Raw genomic sequence first — 17,500 nt, forward strand, 5'->3', positions numbered from 1 at the left:
CGGATGGGTCTATGAAAGATGAGGTGAATCATAGAATTGATGAGGGAAAAAGAGTGAGTGGTGCACTTAGGAGTCTGTGGAGACAAAGAACTTTGTCCTTGGAGGCAAAGAGGGGAATGTATGAGAGTATAGTTTTACCAACGCTCTTATATGGGTGTGAAGCGTGGGTGATGAATGTTGCAGCGAGGAGAAGGCTGGAGGCAGTGGAGATGTCATGTCTGAGGGCAATGTGTGGTGTGAATATAATGCAGAGAATTCGTAGTTTGGAAGTTAGGAGGAGGTGCGGGATTACCAAAACTGTTGTCCAGAGGGCTGAGGAAGGGTTGTTGAGGTGGTTCGGACATGTAGAGAGAATGGAGCGAAACAGAATGACTTCAAGAGTGTATCAGTCTGTAGTGGAAGGAAGGCGGGGTAGGGGTCGGCCTAGGAAGGGTTGGAGGGAGGGGGTAAAGGAGGTTTTGTGTGCGAGGGGCTTGGACTTCCAGCAGGCATGCTTGAGCGTGTTTGATAGGAGTGAATGGAGACAAATGGTTTTTAATACTTGACGTGCTGTTGGAGTGTGAGCAAAGTAACATTTATGAAGGGATTCAGGGAAACCGGCAGGCCGGACTTGAGTCCTGGAGATGGGAAGTACAGTGCCTGCACTCTGAAGGAGGGGTGTTAATGTTGCAGTTTAAAAACTGTAGTGTAAAGCACCCTTCTGGCAAGACAGTGATGGAGTGAATGATGGTGAAAGTTTTTCTTTTTCGGGCCACCCTGCCTTGGTGGGAATCGGCCGGTGTGATAATAAAAATATATATATATATATATATATATATATATATATATATATATATATATATATATATATATATATATATATATATATATATATATAGTCTGTGTGCGCGCGCGCGCCTTTCGTTCTGTGAGATGGTCCTTCAGTGTTTTGTACCCAATGCTCCTATCTGTGTAGTTGGAATTTGTCACCACTGAATATCATGTTATTTTTCTGCCCCCTAATGGAGGACACTTTTGATATCTCCTTATAATATTTCGTGTCTCCTACCAAGGCGAGTTTCGTGCTGCTTATTTTGGTATCTTCTGCAAAGAATGATACAAAGCTGTGGTGAATTTGTGGTGGTCGTTTACACTTTGCTAAGGCTAGATTTTTTTTTTGTTCTGTCGTTAGAAAATTTAATATTCATTTCATTTTCCTTTTATACCTATTGACATTTTTAACGGACTACTATGGCATTATCGCATTTGTCAAACACTTTAGTGATGTTCGTGGGGACCTCATCAGCCTTTTGTTTTGCTGTCAGGACCACCTGGATTTTTGATGTCTTATCATCCACAATATAGATGAATGTAACTAATGTATTTCGGTCGCTGTGCGATCTGAAAAAAATGTGATGTTCATTGAGAATCAGTTTCAGTTAATCCGTCATGGAAAGATTGAGGAGGAGAGAGAGGGAGAGATGAAGTATAAAACAAATTTAAATTACTCGATAAGCGAAAGACTGATGAGAGACCTTGAATTGACGGTGTCAGGTCTCACTTTCAAGGATCACAAGTGCAAGACAAATAATAGGCTGGATAAATAGAACCTTCAGTGCAAGGGATGCCAAACCAATGATACTCTTCAAGTCCCTTGTTCTTCCTAAGCTGGAGTACTGCTGTACTCGACCAGCTCCGTTCAAGGTAGACGATATCGCAAACTGGAGATTGTGCTAACTTTCACTGCCCGCATAAATTCGATCAAGCTCCTAAATTACTTGGAAAGTTTGAAGTTTCTCAATCTGTACTCCTTGACATGTAGGCGAGAGAGAGACATTATAATCTGAACCCGGAAAGTTCTAAATTTGGAAGTATAGGCCCCAAATCTGTACACACAATTCTTCATGAAAGTAAGAGGCTTGCAAATGATGCTTAATACTCAGTGAATTGCAAGGGTATGGTGAGTACACTAAGGAAAAACCAGGCCAGGGACCAGGACGTTACAACGTTGTCCCTTCTTATATATTGGGAATTACCAACAGACCCCTGGCTCTCACCAAGAAAAAAAAACTGACAAGTTTATGAAATCAGTGCGTAATCAGCCGGACTATGGTGCATATGCTCTACGGTACACTCATTGGTTCAACCACCACTGGCTTAGTCTGTGTTACACGAATCGTTTCAGCAACATCAAAAGTACTGGAAGCACGCTAGTTCAACAAATAGCTTACCAGAGAGCTATTGGGGCTTTGTGAAAATCAACAGATAACAGAACCATCTAGAAATTAAGATACACACCTGATCTTCACGAACGATGAAGAATTAATCCAACAGTCACAAATACGATATACTCTGATCACATCATAAAGTACAAGCAAGTGTAAATTCAGGGCTTTGGAATTCCATTAATGTACTCGAAGGGATGTTCACCAAATTTAACATCAACAATCAGAGAATTAACTGGGAACAAAGTCAGACATATCTTGGGAAACAGTCATGAGCACCCTAAATCCTTCCGCTGAACGCGGAAGCTTACAAGGACTGTATTAAACATATCCGCAGAAGAAACCTTTCTGCCAGATAGAACAAAGTGACATTAAGCAGAACAAACTCCAGCATTAACCAAAAAAACACCTCAGTACCCTCAAAAGGTATAGACCAGACGCCTTTGCTTCTTATCCTCAACGGACGAAGAAAAAAAAAAAAACTTGCCACAGTTTTGTATCTTCATTTACGGATGTTACCAATATAAGCATGAAACGACTTCCGTAGAAGATATGACAGAATTATAGGAAGATATAACCGAAGTCTTTTAGTGGGCAGTGGTTAACATGGCGCTCAGTAGTGACAAGTTCCAACTGCTTAGATATGGAGGGGACACTGTATACGAAACTCAAATGGATTACCAAATAAAACGGAAGGAACATACTAAGGACCTGTGAGTAATGATGTCAGCCGACCTTACGTTCAAAGAACAAGGCAAATGTAACTGCCAGGAAGATGTCAGATGGATGATATGTTCAAAACTAGAGAAATAATGTTCAGTGTTGATAGCTCCATGCAGGGCAGGAGAGATATCAGAGATGAGACAGATTCAAAGATCATTTACAGCCCGCATAGAGCCGGTAGAGCGTTTAAATTACTGGAACGCCTCAAAGCTCTAAGCTTCCGCGTACTTGGAAGGTACTTCAGGGCATGATTACAAACTTGCACATTGCCATAACAATATACTGGAGAAAACAGACAAACCCAGCGAAAGGCAAGAGCACCGTGAACACAAAAAAAACATTGTATCACCATCCGTGGGAGAGACGTTTTAACGTTGTAACATAAGATATCAGACATTGCCGGAACAAGTGTAGAAGTCTTCAAGAGAAAACTCGACAGGTACCTACCTCCACCAAGTGCCAAATCAACCAGATGTGAAGAATGTGTAGCGAGCGGGCCGTCAGCAGCAACAGCCTGGTTGACCAGGCAAGCATTAGACAAGCCTGGCTCAAGGTAGGGCTGTGGAAGTAAGAAAACTCTCAAAACCCATCAAAGGTATACCTTACTCGTGCTGCACTCCGCGGTCAGCGTTAATTGTCCTCAGAGTTAAGATATCTGTGGTGGTGGTGCGCTGAGGTAAAGGGCGGCTAGAACCAAGCAATTATCACCTCTTAAAGCTCATTATTACCAGTCATTATTGAACTGCTTGTTTACGCGCCTCTAATTGTTTCGTATAATGTGGGTACGATTAAGTCTTCTATAGCTTAATACCTTATGAATACCGTTGCAACAGAAATCTTGGTAATCACTGGACATTGCCACAGGCAGCTTGTGCCAATCCATCTTTTTAAAAGTTTGCAGTGACAACACATTATGATTAAAGGTAAATGAGTCATGCTGTGTTAATTTTATACTGGCTCACTATTCTGTAACGCAGATATTTACAACAGCTTAGTAAGTAGTTTATGCATACTAATATTTACAACAGTGTAGTAGTCGTACTACAAATTTTTACTATGTTTATTATATCAATATTCAGAATAGCTTAGTCTGAGAATGAAAACATTTAGAAAAGATAGATAGTAGTAGTAGTAGTAGTAGTAATATTAATAATAATATTATTATTATTTGCTTCTAATTATCTCCCTGAGCTGAACAAGATTTTCTAAACAATGGCCTTTGTTAGTGATTGTAGTTTTGACCTTTGGATTTTGTATGACGCCCATTGTCCATTCATATGCATTGAAAAAGACACGAAAAACATTGTTTATGGTACAACAAATGTTGTGTAAGATATTTTGTAAATTATTAATTAACCTTTGAGGGTTTCGGCCGTACTAGTACGTTTTACGCGCAGGGTTTTTTGACGTACTAGTACGCATAAATTCTAGCGCCGTCAAATCTCTCGGGAAAAGGCTGGTAGGCCTCCTTATGAAAGAATGGGTCTATGTGGTCAGTGTGCACGGTATAAAAAAAATCCTGCAGCACACAGTGCATAATGAGAAAAAAAAAACTGACTGTTTTTTTGGCATAAAACAGCAACTTTGCACTGTATTTTCGTATGGTATTTATTGTTGTATTCTAGTTTTCTTGGTCTCATTTTATAGAATGGAAGGCATATCACAGAAATTGAGATGATTTTGACTGGTTTTACAATAAAAAGTACTTTGAAATTGAGCTCAAAGTAGCGGAAATGTTCGATTTTTACCAAAGTTCAAAAGTAAACAAATCATGCCAAGCGTCCAAGACACGTCAACTGGTGAGTCTAATATTCTTTTGCAAGTGCGCCAATATGATTTATACCATTTTTTAAACTAATGCAGTAATCTGCATAACAGTAAATCTTCTATTTTTCGTGAGAATAAAAATTCAAAGTGGAAAGCAAAAGAATGTAAGAGGGGCCTTGAGACGTGACTAATGAACAGAGGAAATGTCATTTTATTGCCAGGAATGTATTTCTTGTTTGTTCTGGACCCTATTCGGAAATTGGCATTTTTTGAAATTTGTGTGAAATTGGCAAAATTGCTAAATTCTGACCACTGTATTGGATAGTTGAAAATGGTAAATGGGTGGTTTCTTGCACTCATTCAATAAAAAAAATGTAGTCCTAGCGAAATATTCATGTTTTTTGTCGACTAGTACAGTGGAATTGGCCGAAAATGGGGCTCAAAGTGGGCAAAATCGCCGATGCGTAAACATCGCCGAGACCGCTAACTTCGCGAGAGCATAATTCCGTAAGTTTTCCATCAAATCTCATAATTTTGGTGTCATTATGATCGGGAAAAGATTCTCTATCTTTTCATAAGAAAAAATAATTTTTTTTTTAAATTTAGCCGACCCTGAGAACGAGTTTCTGAGAGGGCCTGTCGACCCTCAAAGGATTAAGAGGCAAGAGGAGAGGGGGGGGGGATGTGATGTATAGATATTTCGTCAACCTTGACTTAAAACTTTATTTTATTTTATTTAAAACATTACAATACAAGGTGGAAATTATATTAAGGTACACAAATGAGGTAAATCACAAATTCCCAATTCACCCTTACAAAAATGAGTACAACAGACAAAAGTGTTGTGACAACCTAATATCACACACCATATACACCCAGTTATACCAGAGTTATATACCTGTGAAGGCTGAAACTTTTGACACAATTTGGCGGGAGGGAGGGGGGGGGGTGAAACTTGAAACATCAGGTGGGTCCGCTGGTGGGGTCTTGTGTTGGTATATCTGTGACCCCAATCTCACCTCTTTTAATGCTTTAAGCCTATTAACTTCGCGTTGGTCATTAAGCTGGGTTTTCACATGTATTCTGTTACCTATAAACGTTTTTTAATTTCTAAACATAAGGACTTAACTTTTTTTGTGTGTGAAAACAGTACCTTAAATGGAGACTTCAGTAAAGTATTTATATACACTGAGATACACATCTTGAAGTATACATCCTATTGGAGCCGGTTTTCATTTCTTTTCGAGGTGTACTGCGGACTTGTTTTTCCCACACAGGTGGCCTCGCGGGAGATACCACCTTCTGTTTTCCAGTGTCTACTCTCTTCTAAGGAGTTTTGTAATTTAATCTGTACGTCTTTATGGGTGAAACAATGGATACAATAATACGCTCAGTGTTTCATTGTGGTGTAGTGTAGGTAGGCGGTGGTGGATGTTTGTGAGAAGGGTAGGCGGGTGGTAGTGTGTATTGTGCAGGTTGGTGGTCCACATCGATTACTGCCGCAGCCCCAGCTCACCTTGTCGCTCACACCGTCTCCCCTACACCACTAGACTACCCTCTCTTGCTCTATTATATGATACTTTTCTGCTGCGGTACATTACCTTACTGTGCTCCTAGTGTTCGACTCCTCTTACGTGTTTTCTTTATATCTAAGTGTCCATCTTGCCTCGCTCTTCACTTTATACTGTCTCCCTTTACCAGTCATGGCACTCAGTGTCCTTTATATTACGGCGGTACGACCTACATGTCCATTTGCTCAAGTATCCGTGCGGGGGAGGAGGAGAACCTCGAGTAGGGTCATATCTTCTTGACTTGGCGTGCTTTGTGGCAAGGGTTAGTCGTGGCGTTGTATAATGTGGTATGCTGGTCCAAAAGTCTCTGGATTGTTGGCGACTTTCCCAAGGAAGGCCCCGTCTCGCACTGACTTCAACCTTATTGCTCATATATAACTTCATGTACAGCTAACTGGCAGACAGGAGACACGAAGGTGGGAGAAGACTAAAGCAACACACAATTTCATAGTTAATGTGTGCTTCTTGAGCATGTGTTTTAATAAATGCTTAGTGATTGTGACTGTTGTTTTAGTTGAAAAGTTATTCCATGTTATTTTAAGAATAAAAAGGTGTGATATTATCCCAATTTAGTTGTGAAAATAATTAACTCTGGAGATTGGTAGTTTGGGACTGGTACCTTGTAAAGTATCCATAGCAAACTATCTCAAGTTATACATACAGCTTATCTTAAAAAAAAAAAAGTCTTTATAGATGTGTTTATTAACTGGACCTACTATAGGCTGACACGGAGATATTTTGTACTAATAGTATTTAGTAGCTAGCATCTTCCTTATTCAGTCTCAGTTCAGTTATAACAGTAGTGATAATTGACATTAATATTAACGAAGAATATTTTATTACTGTGATTCAACTATCATCCGCTGTGCTCATGTCCTTGTTTTGTTAAACTAGAAAATCAGCTACATATTTTTCAAGAAAACTATTATACATTAGGTTAAGAAGGTCTGGTTCCCCAAAGCTACACTTAGGTACACCGGGCAAAATATCTTTGTAAAGTAAAATAAGTTGTAAGAATAAAAGGGGGTTGAAGCAGCTATGTACATTCTTGAACAGCACAGTTACAGGCACCAACAGATTTCAGTAATCAGATCGTTAGAATAAGAATAACAAATAGTAATCTGGGTAAGCATGTCAAGGTAACTGAATATACTTATTAATTTGATCATACTGATAAATAATTTGGAGCTCATAGTTATACTTAAGTCATGTTGTCAGTCACTTGTATATAATTGGTAGAGCGTAAGTATTTCAGAATAATAATTTATACTTCATATCCAGTGCAGGTAAATACACTTAATACGAAAAATAAATTTAATTTTGTTCTCGCAGTTAATTAGAAAAAATAAATAAGGGCATGCTGCTCCGCTAACTGCGTTACCATGAAATACATCTCGGGAAATCGAATTAAGACAAAAGTAGACTTCTAACCTTTAAAGGAATTGGCCCGGGGACCTCGATAAAGATTATTTCCCTTGATACCCATCCTACTGCTGCTTTACAGATTACCACTACAACTCATTCTTTATTTTTTTTTAATATGCGTAATTTCTGAACAACTTAAACTGACATACATTTTCGGCCCAGTAATTGCCACGCCACTGACAATATCTTCGTCTTTGGCTATTTAGAAAATGTAGATATCGCTACTTTTACAGTTAACTTTTGTCTAATTGCAGCAAATCCTGCATCCTTTTGTAAAAATACTACCAAACTGAATTATGTGCTTATATCTTTGTGGTATTAATTATTTTGTCATATTTCCTGGTACATTCTACAGCATATTGCCAAGGAGTCTTCATCCTCCTCTCCACACTCTTTACATTGCCTTTCCTCTCTTGCAGTTGCAAGAGAGAAAACTGAGGAAGAAATTAAGATAAAGAGACCGAGCATGAAGAAAAACAAACCCAGAAAACCCGTAGTTCAGTCAGGAATGCAGAGACCAAGATGAGAAACAGAACTTGAAAGAAATTAAGCAAATTAAACTGCAGAAAACCACTAGAGCCAGAAACTGTGTGTAAGAACTACCCAAACAAATACAAAGTCATGCGAGTTGGAGACGGTGAGGGCAGACCGGATACAGAGCACAGCATGGGCAGAGAGAAGCTGCCAATAACGGGCCTGGAAGTGATTGTAACGCCAAGCATATCGTCATATAATGTTAGCAACATATGTATGATTAGCAAATTAGCAAATATCAGTATTCATGAGCTTGAATAAAGAATAAGAATCTTTCAGAATCTTGTCTACGACATAGGTTAGGCCAGTCAGTCAGTATGAGGTCCAAAGTGGAGCCCACACCTGGCCCTGCACGTTAAGAAGAAACTCGGGAAGGTCCTACGGTTGCAAACAGGACAATATCAGAAGTGAGATATTCACTATGGTTATGGAGAGGTTGAAGGAACCGAACCTAACAACCTTGACTAAGAAAACTGACGGAGAGATATGGTTGTCATACAAAATCCTAAGAGGAATTACGAGGGACAAACTGAAGACCACCACGATCTAGGGGATACAGGCAGCAGCTGAAGGCACACACAAGTCATTGACATGTAACGAAATATTTCTTTACTCAGGGTGGTTCGAAAGCGGAATGATTTAGATGAGAGGCAGTAGCGGAGGTAAACTCGATACACAGCTTCAAGAGTGGATACGGTAAGGCCCAGGAAACCAGAAATCGGTGAATCCTATTAAAGTAGACTAGGAGGCGGGGCTAGAAGCAGTCTTGATCCCTACAAACACAGCTCGGGAAATACACACAATGGCGGACTCACTTTCGCTGGAAAAATCAGTATGAGCAAATAATAAAGTGTACATACATAATACATTTGCAAAATAAATAAGTAAACTGAAGGGTAAGGGTTGGGCATCAGGCGGATACACCTGCGTTGTTGATAACATTACGTTTGTTATGCAGTGTCGCTGCTGCTGCAAAGTATGATTACTGTTCGGTAATCTCTTTCATCTCTTAACATCCCTTAAGGGTTTTTCCCTTCTAGTAGTGTGCATAAAAAAAATCAAGCAAACAAAACAATTTAGACCGCGCCTGTCTTGTTGACGAGGCCTCCTAATGAGGTGATCGCGTGAGCCATGATACTTTAGCAGAAATGCTGGTGCAAAGATAAAAAAAAAAAGAAAGTGGTGTGTTTTGTTCGTCAGGATATTGCCTCCTGGCACGAGTATTAGGCTATGACCCGTTAAATGGTTAAAACATCCGCTGACCTACCCCAACTAGGTGTTACACACAGTTTTAAAAACACATGAATAAAGATTCTTCACACAGTAGTGCTCTATAAAACGATAATGAGAATTAGCAACTTGTTGAGCTTTCCTGCTGATTCCCTATTGTTTTTAAAGCAGCAAGTAAACACTGGTTTAACATGTTTGGGGGATATAGGGCCAACGCCTAGATAGTAAGAAGACTATTTTCTTTTTTAATGACAGGAGAACAATAAATAAATTTGTGACACTGACAACATAAAGAATAACAAGTCACAATACTCTGGCTGGAACGATTCACAATTAATTCACACTTAGGCCAGTAACTTATGAATGCGATGTTTCGGTCCCTTGTGAATTGACACTTGTCCGATTGTGACTTAACAGTGGTTCACGACGGACCGAAATGTCTTTAGGTCCCTTTCCTAGGTGCGGATTATTTTCGAAAGGAAGACAGAGTGAGCGAGAGCTGAATATTTAATTTAACAGCCTGGTATCTCAAAGGTATTAGAATTTTTAGTCATAACACAGTACTGTATAGTGATCCTTTGTTTTTTAATGGGTTTTAAAACTTAACTGGAGTAATTGGTCGGATGCGTAAACTTTGAACGGAGCATCTGATAAAGATCAGTGTCATGGGGCACTGTTTTCTGTCAAAACAACAACAGCCTGGTACAAATGATAGTGTTGACGGAAAAAGTTTTCTGCGTGCTTTAGTCTCTGGGTCAATATTTAAGGAGGCGTTCCTTATGACCCTCGCCACCACCATCCCTGCAGGGGTGCCATAAGTGCAGTTAGAAAGGAGAGAGAGATTATTGTTATTTTTTCCTTGGTCAAGGGAGTAAAACCCTGACACGGGTCTTTGTTATAAAATAACCCGTTCACTATTTTTTTTATTAAACAATTGGCCACATCAGCATTATGCTGCTTCTCTACTCTATGATAATTACAGTGAAAACAAAGCTGTTTCCCTGTCATATTCCATCACACAGACCAGTAGCCCTAACATCCTAAATCATAAAAATCTTCGAAGGAGTGATGAGATGTCAGATTACAAACTACATGGAACAGCACAGTCTGCCTAACCTAAATCATGAGAATTACGGAAGCGGTGGAAGAAAACCAAAACGCAGAGCTGTATAAAGGTATTGCAAAGGCATTTAACAAATGCGATCATGGGGCGATTTCACACAAAATGGGGGGCCATGGGCATAACTGAGAAGGTAGACTGAAGAATTTTCAGGTTTCTAATACACAGAACGCAAAGAGTAGTAAACAGCAAAATCTAGCATCAGTGAGGTACAAAGCTCGGTACCCAAGGGCACCTCTGCTATTTCTTATCCTCATAGCAGACAAAAACATCCATCACAGTTTTGTATCATCATTTGCAGACACTAAAATAAGCATAAAAGTAATCCGGTAGAAGACACTGAAAAATGGCAGAATCTAAACAGGGTTTTCTAGTGGGCAGTGGAAAATATGACGTTCACTGGCGATAAGTTCCAGCTGCTTAGGTATGAAAAGAATGGAGAACTCAAAAGGACACTATGCAAAACTCAAGAGGATCATCAAATAGAACGGGAGGAACACGTGAAAGACTTGGGAGTAATTATGTCAGCTGACCTTTCAAAGAAAATACGATCAGGGTCTGACACTTTTCAAATCACTTGTGCTCTTTCATTTGTAGTCTTGCATAGTATTGGCGGTCCCGTTCAAGGCAGGAGAAATATCAGAGCTGCAACAGATAGATCGTTTACGGCCCACATAGAGCAAATAAATAAGTACACTTATGGCCCACAGAGATCCAATAAATATGTGCTCACTGAACTGGAGAAATGAGAGGCACGATAATATGTACCGGGAAAGTACTTAAGGGCAATAAGGTAACTGTCAAGGTCTGTGGGCCCAGACTATTCAACATCTTACAAGAATGTGTCAGAAACACTGCTGGGACAAGAGTAGAAGCCTAAAAGAGGAAACTGGACAAATATCTTCACCAGGTGCCAGATCAACCAGGCTGTGATGGATATGTGGGTCACCAGACTACCAGCAGCAACAGCCTAGTTGACTCAGAAAATCACTCTCAGGAATGTACTAGCCAACCCTCCCGATGTACTAAATCTGTCGTGATTCCTAATGCTATACAGTATACACATACGCGAGTTAAAAGTATTTTTTCACAGTAAGACGCCAACAATTAAAGTCAAACATGTTTCAGCAGTAATTAGCACAGGTACACAGATGTACTGTATGAGTCCTCGATGATTTAATTAAATTAGTCAGTAGTAATACATGTAAGTTGTGGAGGTTGTAGATGGAGTGGGGTGGGGTAAGTGGGTGAGGCTAGGCATAACACTTGGCCGGGGCCACTGGCGGAGCTGGTGAGTGTTTGAGGTTGAGTTTAGCTATGTGGCTGCTCTCCCAAGGTCAATATTTGCCTTCCCTTTGATACTCCTTCACCTGGAAGCACTATGAATGGTGGCCGCACTCCCCGCCACCACCTGCCACGGCTCGAGGGCCTTTTTGTTGCCCTTCTCACTTTCTCAACTCAATTTGTCTAATTAAAATGCACCTTTGCGGTAACGATCCTTTTATATTTTTCCTAAATTCTATTAACCCCCTTTACATACATCTTTATTAATAAATGTCATATAAAATTAATATAATTTGGTTAACGCTGTATTTAAACGGGGGGGGGGGGGGGAACGTAAAGCAAGAAGTTTATTCTCTCTCTCTCTCTCTCTCTCTCTCTCTCTCTCTCTCTCTCTCTCTCTCTCTCTCTCTCTCTCTCCACTCCCTCTCTCTCCACTCCCTCTCTCTCCACTCCCTCTCTCTCTCTCCACTCTCTCTCTCTCTCCACTCTCTCTCTCTCCACTCTCTCTCTCTCCACTCTCTCTCTCTCTCTCCACTCTCTCTCTCTCTCTCCACTCTCTCTCTCTCTCTCCACTCTCTCTCTCTCTCTCCACTCTCTCTCTCTCCACTCCCTCTCTCTCTCTCCACTCCCTCTCTCTCTCTCCACTCCCTCTCTCTCTCTCTCCACTCTCTCTCTCCACTCTCTCTCCACTCCCTCTCTCTCTCTCTCTCTCTCTCTCTCTCCACTCCCTCTTTTTCCATTCCCTCTACTCCCTATTCAGGATTAAGGAGTAAAGTTCCTATCATGTATATGCCAAGAGGTATCTTATTTTAAGCAGTTTCGAAGTCTCGTTCGAGCAATTGCATTAGAGAGTAATTTTATAGTTTCGTTCTTAACCATATTGGAAACAAGACGAAGCTAGAGCAGTCTCTGAGCCAGCGCTTTCATGCATTCAGACTATTTCTAAAAAAAAAATCCCTGTAAAGAACATGCTCAAAAATGTGAGTTTTGTGTGATCGTTGAAGGAGTCTCTCTTAGAAAAGATCTCCCAGGGTTGAGGCAAGCATGCATAAGGTAGTTGGGTATCTCGGCATACTGTGTATCTCTGATAAACTTGTTACCGGTTTCGAGAGTTTCTCTACTCCCGTAACCCCCGGCCTGATTACTATGGTTACCAGGATTTGCATATCTGGCGTTGTTGAGGATACTATCAACTTGGGTTCGCTCTGGCTAAGATATATATGCATGTATATGATTTTCTTTCGTACTCATAGTTGCGTTAAAGGCTACAGAGAGATCACAACTGAAAATGCGCAGAGATCATTTTCTGTACTCTTAATCAATAAAATATTTAAGCCTTCAAAGTAAAAGTGAGAGGTGCGAGAGATTTGGGAGGAAGTGTCAAACATTTCCAGTGAAAAGCAGGGGCGTTGTGGACATAATAAGAGAAATGTACCGCCAACGGTGGTACTAGCAGATAGAAATTTTTGCCGGGACACATGTAGACGTCTTTATGAGGAAACTAGATCACTTCTTCCGCCAAGTGCTGCATCAACCACGATGTGCTGTGGGTCAGGAGACTGCTAACACTAACAACCTGGTTGAACATGCACTCAAGAAGGAAGCTTGGCTAAGAGGGTAGAAAAAGCTTAAACTGGTCCCATGTATGTACCTACATGTAAAGGTGCTGTTTATAAAGTGGACAAAATTTCTTAGTTGGAAGCAGCGCTGAAGTTTAGATTTTGTTATGCACCATTAAACTCGGGGTCCAGTATGTCTTGTAGTGTGTACAAGTGGCTGCACAAGACATGATCAAGTAACTTGGATGAGAGCTTCAATGTTGATCGTCCGCTGGAACAAGGTCGCTTGGTGCAGGCAGTTCCTTATGTCCAGGCTGAGACTAATGTCGCCTGTATACATGGTCCAACATGCTCCAAGATAATTGGAGAATAAACCTTATCGAGGGCCATTCTGGGCCTCGTTTGTGGGAAAGCCAGACGTTTCCAGATAGCATCCACATGTTCCCTACTTGTCTGGTACACTGTATTCTTGCTGTTTTCCTCCGGTTAAGAAACCATATTGTGGGAGAGAACAGAACAGAAAAGATTATGAATGAGTCCTCCAAAAAAAAAAATGAAGGTTAGGAATATCCTATTCCACAAGGGTGTCCGTGTTGATATGCTTAGCAAGACACGTAAAAGATGTATCCTTATTGACGATAAAAATACTTAAGTATTGCACATGTCTTATCAATTTGTTGGCATTGTGTATCAACAATAAGATAGTTGTCATTGATACGTATTGTAAATATACATTCCAAAAGCTACAGATCGGACATTTGGAAGCAACTACCATTTGTATATTGCATGTATTCTCGGGAAATATAAAAATTACTAAGCTGAATTGTTAGTTTTATTCCAAAGTCATATTAACTAAATTTGTTATGGGTATGAAATTAAACTAACATTGTTAGCCAAAAAAAAATCGCAATTAGAATGCACATTAGGTGAACTATGACATTTTATTTAATGTGATAAAAAACCGAAGTCTTAACAATAGTCAATAATCGCTCCGCGAGAATAAGAAAACTCGAAACGTTACATTTTTTTTTTCCCCAACTCGCTTCCTTGGTATGGGAAGCTTTCTGGTACCTGCTGACAAACCGCAACAGGTATTGCTTCTAGAGAGTTCCTTCCTTCACTAGAACACAGTTATAGCGCCGAAGCATTTCTTGTAGTTTGGTAGCCCTGTCTGCCCCAGAGTGCGGGCACGTTCATATCTTGAGAGGGAGGACGACACGGCACTGCCCTTCCCAGAGGGGGGAGAGGCAGGCAGGCAGGCAGGCAGGCATCTGATGTGTGTTTAATGGGTTATTGGTGATGCTGCAAGTGAGCGGGTGGTTAATGATATATCTTCGGAGGTTTCTTACTTTATTGTTAAGTCGTGGTGGGTACACAGGCTTGTGTGTTTGTGCCCATGGCCCGGGCAGGGCCATCCCACGAGAGAGAGCTACTAGTAGGCCTTGTGTCTTGCTGCTAGGCCGCTGTGTGAGTGAGGGTGAGGCAAGGGCAGGCAGGCTGAAGTGGCAACGCCTATAGGTGGCAGCACCAGCATGGCGTGAAATATGAACTAAGCTGGCAGACAGCATAGGCTGTCTGTGCAGACAGTACAGGCTGTCTACATATGCTCGGCCACCTACCGCGTGTCGTCCCGACGCAACGATACTGGTGGTAAAAGGAACTCGGTCTCTCTCTAGTAAGAACAGGGCACAGAAAACAAAATAAAAACATATATATACATAAGGACATGGAAAAAAAAACTTCCTACAGGGAGGGAAGAAAAAAACATGTGGGGTGTGCTAAACATCGTGGTCAAAGGCAGTGAGCGTCGATGGGCATCACTGCACGCCTTCCTGCGTCTGGACAGATACTGCGACACTGGAGACATCGCTGCGGCTGAGCTGTGACATAACAGGGTACGATCTCTGGAACGGTGAAGCAGTCATCGTAGGAGTCGCTGCAGGTTTTCACTCAACCTGGGGCAAGACATGCTGGTGCCCTCGAGTGAGGCGTCGACAAAACTCGGCAACAGGGCAGGACTTCTGGCAAGCGACTCAGGAGGACACTTCTCGACTGGTACTGTCGCTGGGCTGTCACTGCCGGCGAGTTGTGGAGTGAGTCGTGGCAGAGACGACTGGGCGAAACATCTGGGAGTCGTAACATCATACACCAGACTGCAGTGAGAGAGCTAGCAGTCAAAGTGACGTCTTCTTTGTGCAGGAGCTCACTGAAGCTTGTGACACGAGGCTGACACAGCGCCTGCCGACAGTGGCTAACTGCGGCTTAGCGAGTATCATTCTCTGGGTAGTTGGAGTTATAGCAGAGGTTAGTCTAAGCGTCCCCAGACTTGTTTCTCTACATATAACTGCACTCTGACGATCTGGAGGTGAAGTGAAACAAATCTCGATGAGAATCGTAGCAGGTACGATTCTGCAGAACATCACGAGCGACTAGCATAAAAGCTTTCTGTACAAGAGGGCTCGGTCACTCGGGAGCTGACTTGACATCAGCTGTCATACGCACTGGTCACACGGGTGACTTAACACAGTGGTGCTACTCAGGTCTGGCTCAGACCTCACTGGACACACGGAAACTTTAAGCACACCGCAGTACATGCGGTACACTAACATGTGAGAACACTGACTGAGAGGAATTAATTAACACACGACATATATCTTCTCTTAAGTCTTCTCAACAATATTTTAATAATTACTGAACACTCGATGGTGACATCATGTGATGTCAGGCGTGATGACGCCAGCAGCACTGATGTCAGGCAGACATTGTGAGGTGATGTCAGCAGACATCGTGACGTCATGAAGTCGGGCAGCATCGTCGGTGACGTCAATGTGATGCGGGCAGCAGACCACAGCATGTGGCCTGGGATATCTGGTAACTCACGTGGTTTCGTAGGTCTACGTGACATCTCCCACATCCATGTGGCGTCGTGATCCACGTGGCGTCATGATCCACGTGGCGTCGTGATCTACGTGGCATGCTGATCTACGTGGCTTGCTGATCCACGTAGCTTCGAGTGGCCTCGGGCACTCGGATACACAGCTCTGGCAATGAGTTCACAAGAAAAACAGCAGAAAACACAGCAGAGGGAGTGAGTAGTGGTGAGTGGTGTATGGTAGGCTGGTGAGATGTGAGAGTACAGCAGGGCGAGGCAAGGAGGAGCCTCTTCCTCCCACAAACACGTGGAGAACTCGCACTGATCACCACAAAACTCACCTCAGGCTTGCTGAAAAAGCTTTGCTGAGCTGAACGACAACAGCAACATACAAGTGACGCTGAACACGTGACTTGAGAAACAGCGTGGGACGCTGTAGCGTGGGGTCACTTATAATTCTCGGATAATTTCGGCAAATTTCGGCCTGGATCCTGCTTGTACCTGTGTCTGGATGCTCAAACGTGCAGACACCACATCAGGATAACTCGTTGAGAGACGGATGCTTCTTGTATAGAGTGATGAAGTGAAGATGACTTCATACCTCTTCCTTCCTCTCTCTGGGCAAACAACTGCTGCGACCACCGCTTTCCACCATTTATAACGGGGATTATTTGGTGTTCTGGTAGCGGGGAGTAAATGATAACGTCTTCGGAGGCTTCTTATTTTATTGTTAAGTCATGGTGGGTACACAGGCTTGTGTGTTTGTGCCCATGGCCCGGGCAGGGCCATCCCACGAGAGAGCTACTAGTAGGCCTTGTGTCTTGCTGCTAGGCCGATGTGTGAGTGAGGGTGAGGCAAGGGCAGGCAGGCTGAAGTGGCAATGCCTATAGGTGGCAGCACCAGCATGGCGCGAAATATGAACTAAGCTTGCAGACAGCATAGGCTGTCTGTGCAGACAGTACAGGCTGTCTACATCTCTCTCACTCTCACCCTCTCTCTCTCTCACTCTCACTCTCTCACTCTCACTCTCTCACCCTCACTCTCTCTCTCACCCTCACTCTCACTCCCACTCTTTTACACAGGGTTTGACAAGGTTAGGTTAAGGATCCCTAGCTTTATTGACAAGCTATTTACAGGTTATCTACATCAGCTCATTTGAAAGCATTTTTGTCATGAGACATACAAGTAGGGAACAGGATGAAATTGGAGCC

The 17,500-nt window shown here is 42.0% G+C and overlaps 1 protein-coding gene across 1 annotated transcript in view; it reads left to right on the forward strand.

The window, feature by feature from the left end:
* polo (Serine/threonine-protein kinase polo) overlaps positions 1 to 17,500 on the forward strand; it is a 108,347-nt gene that overhangs the window by 75,541 nt on the left and 15,306 nt on the right. The gene's annotated exons all lie outside the window — the stretch shown is intronic.

The sequence above is a fragment of the Cherax quadricarinatus genome, chromosome 60, assembly GCF_038502225.1.
Source record: "Cherax quadricarinatus isolate ZL_2023a chromosome 60, ASM3850222v1, whole genome shotgun sequence".
Lineage (NCBI taxonomy): Eukaryota > Metazoa > Arthropoda > Malacostraca > Decapoda > Parastacidae > Cherax > Cherax quadricarinatus.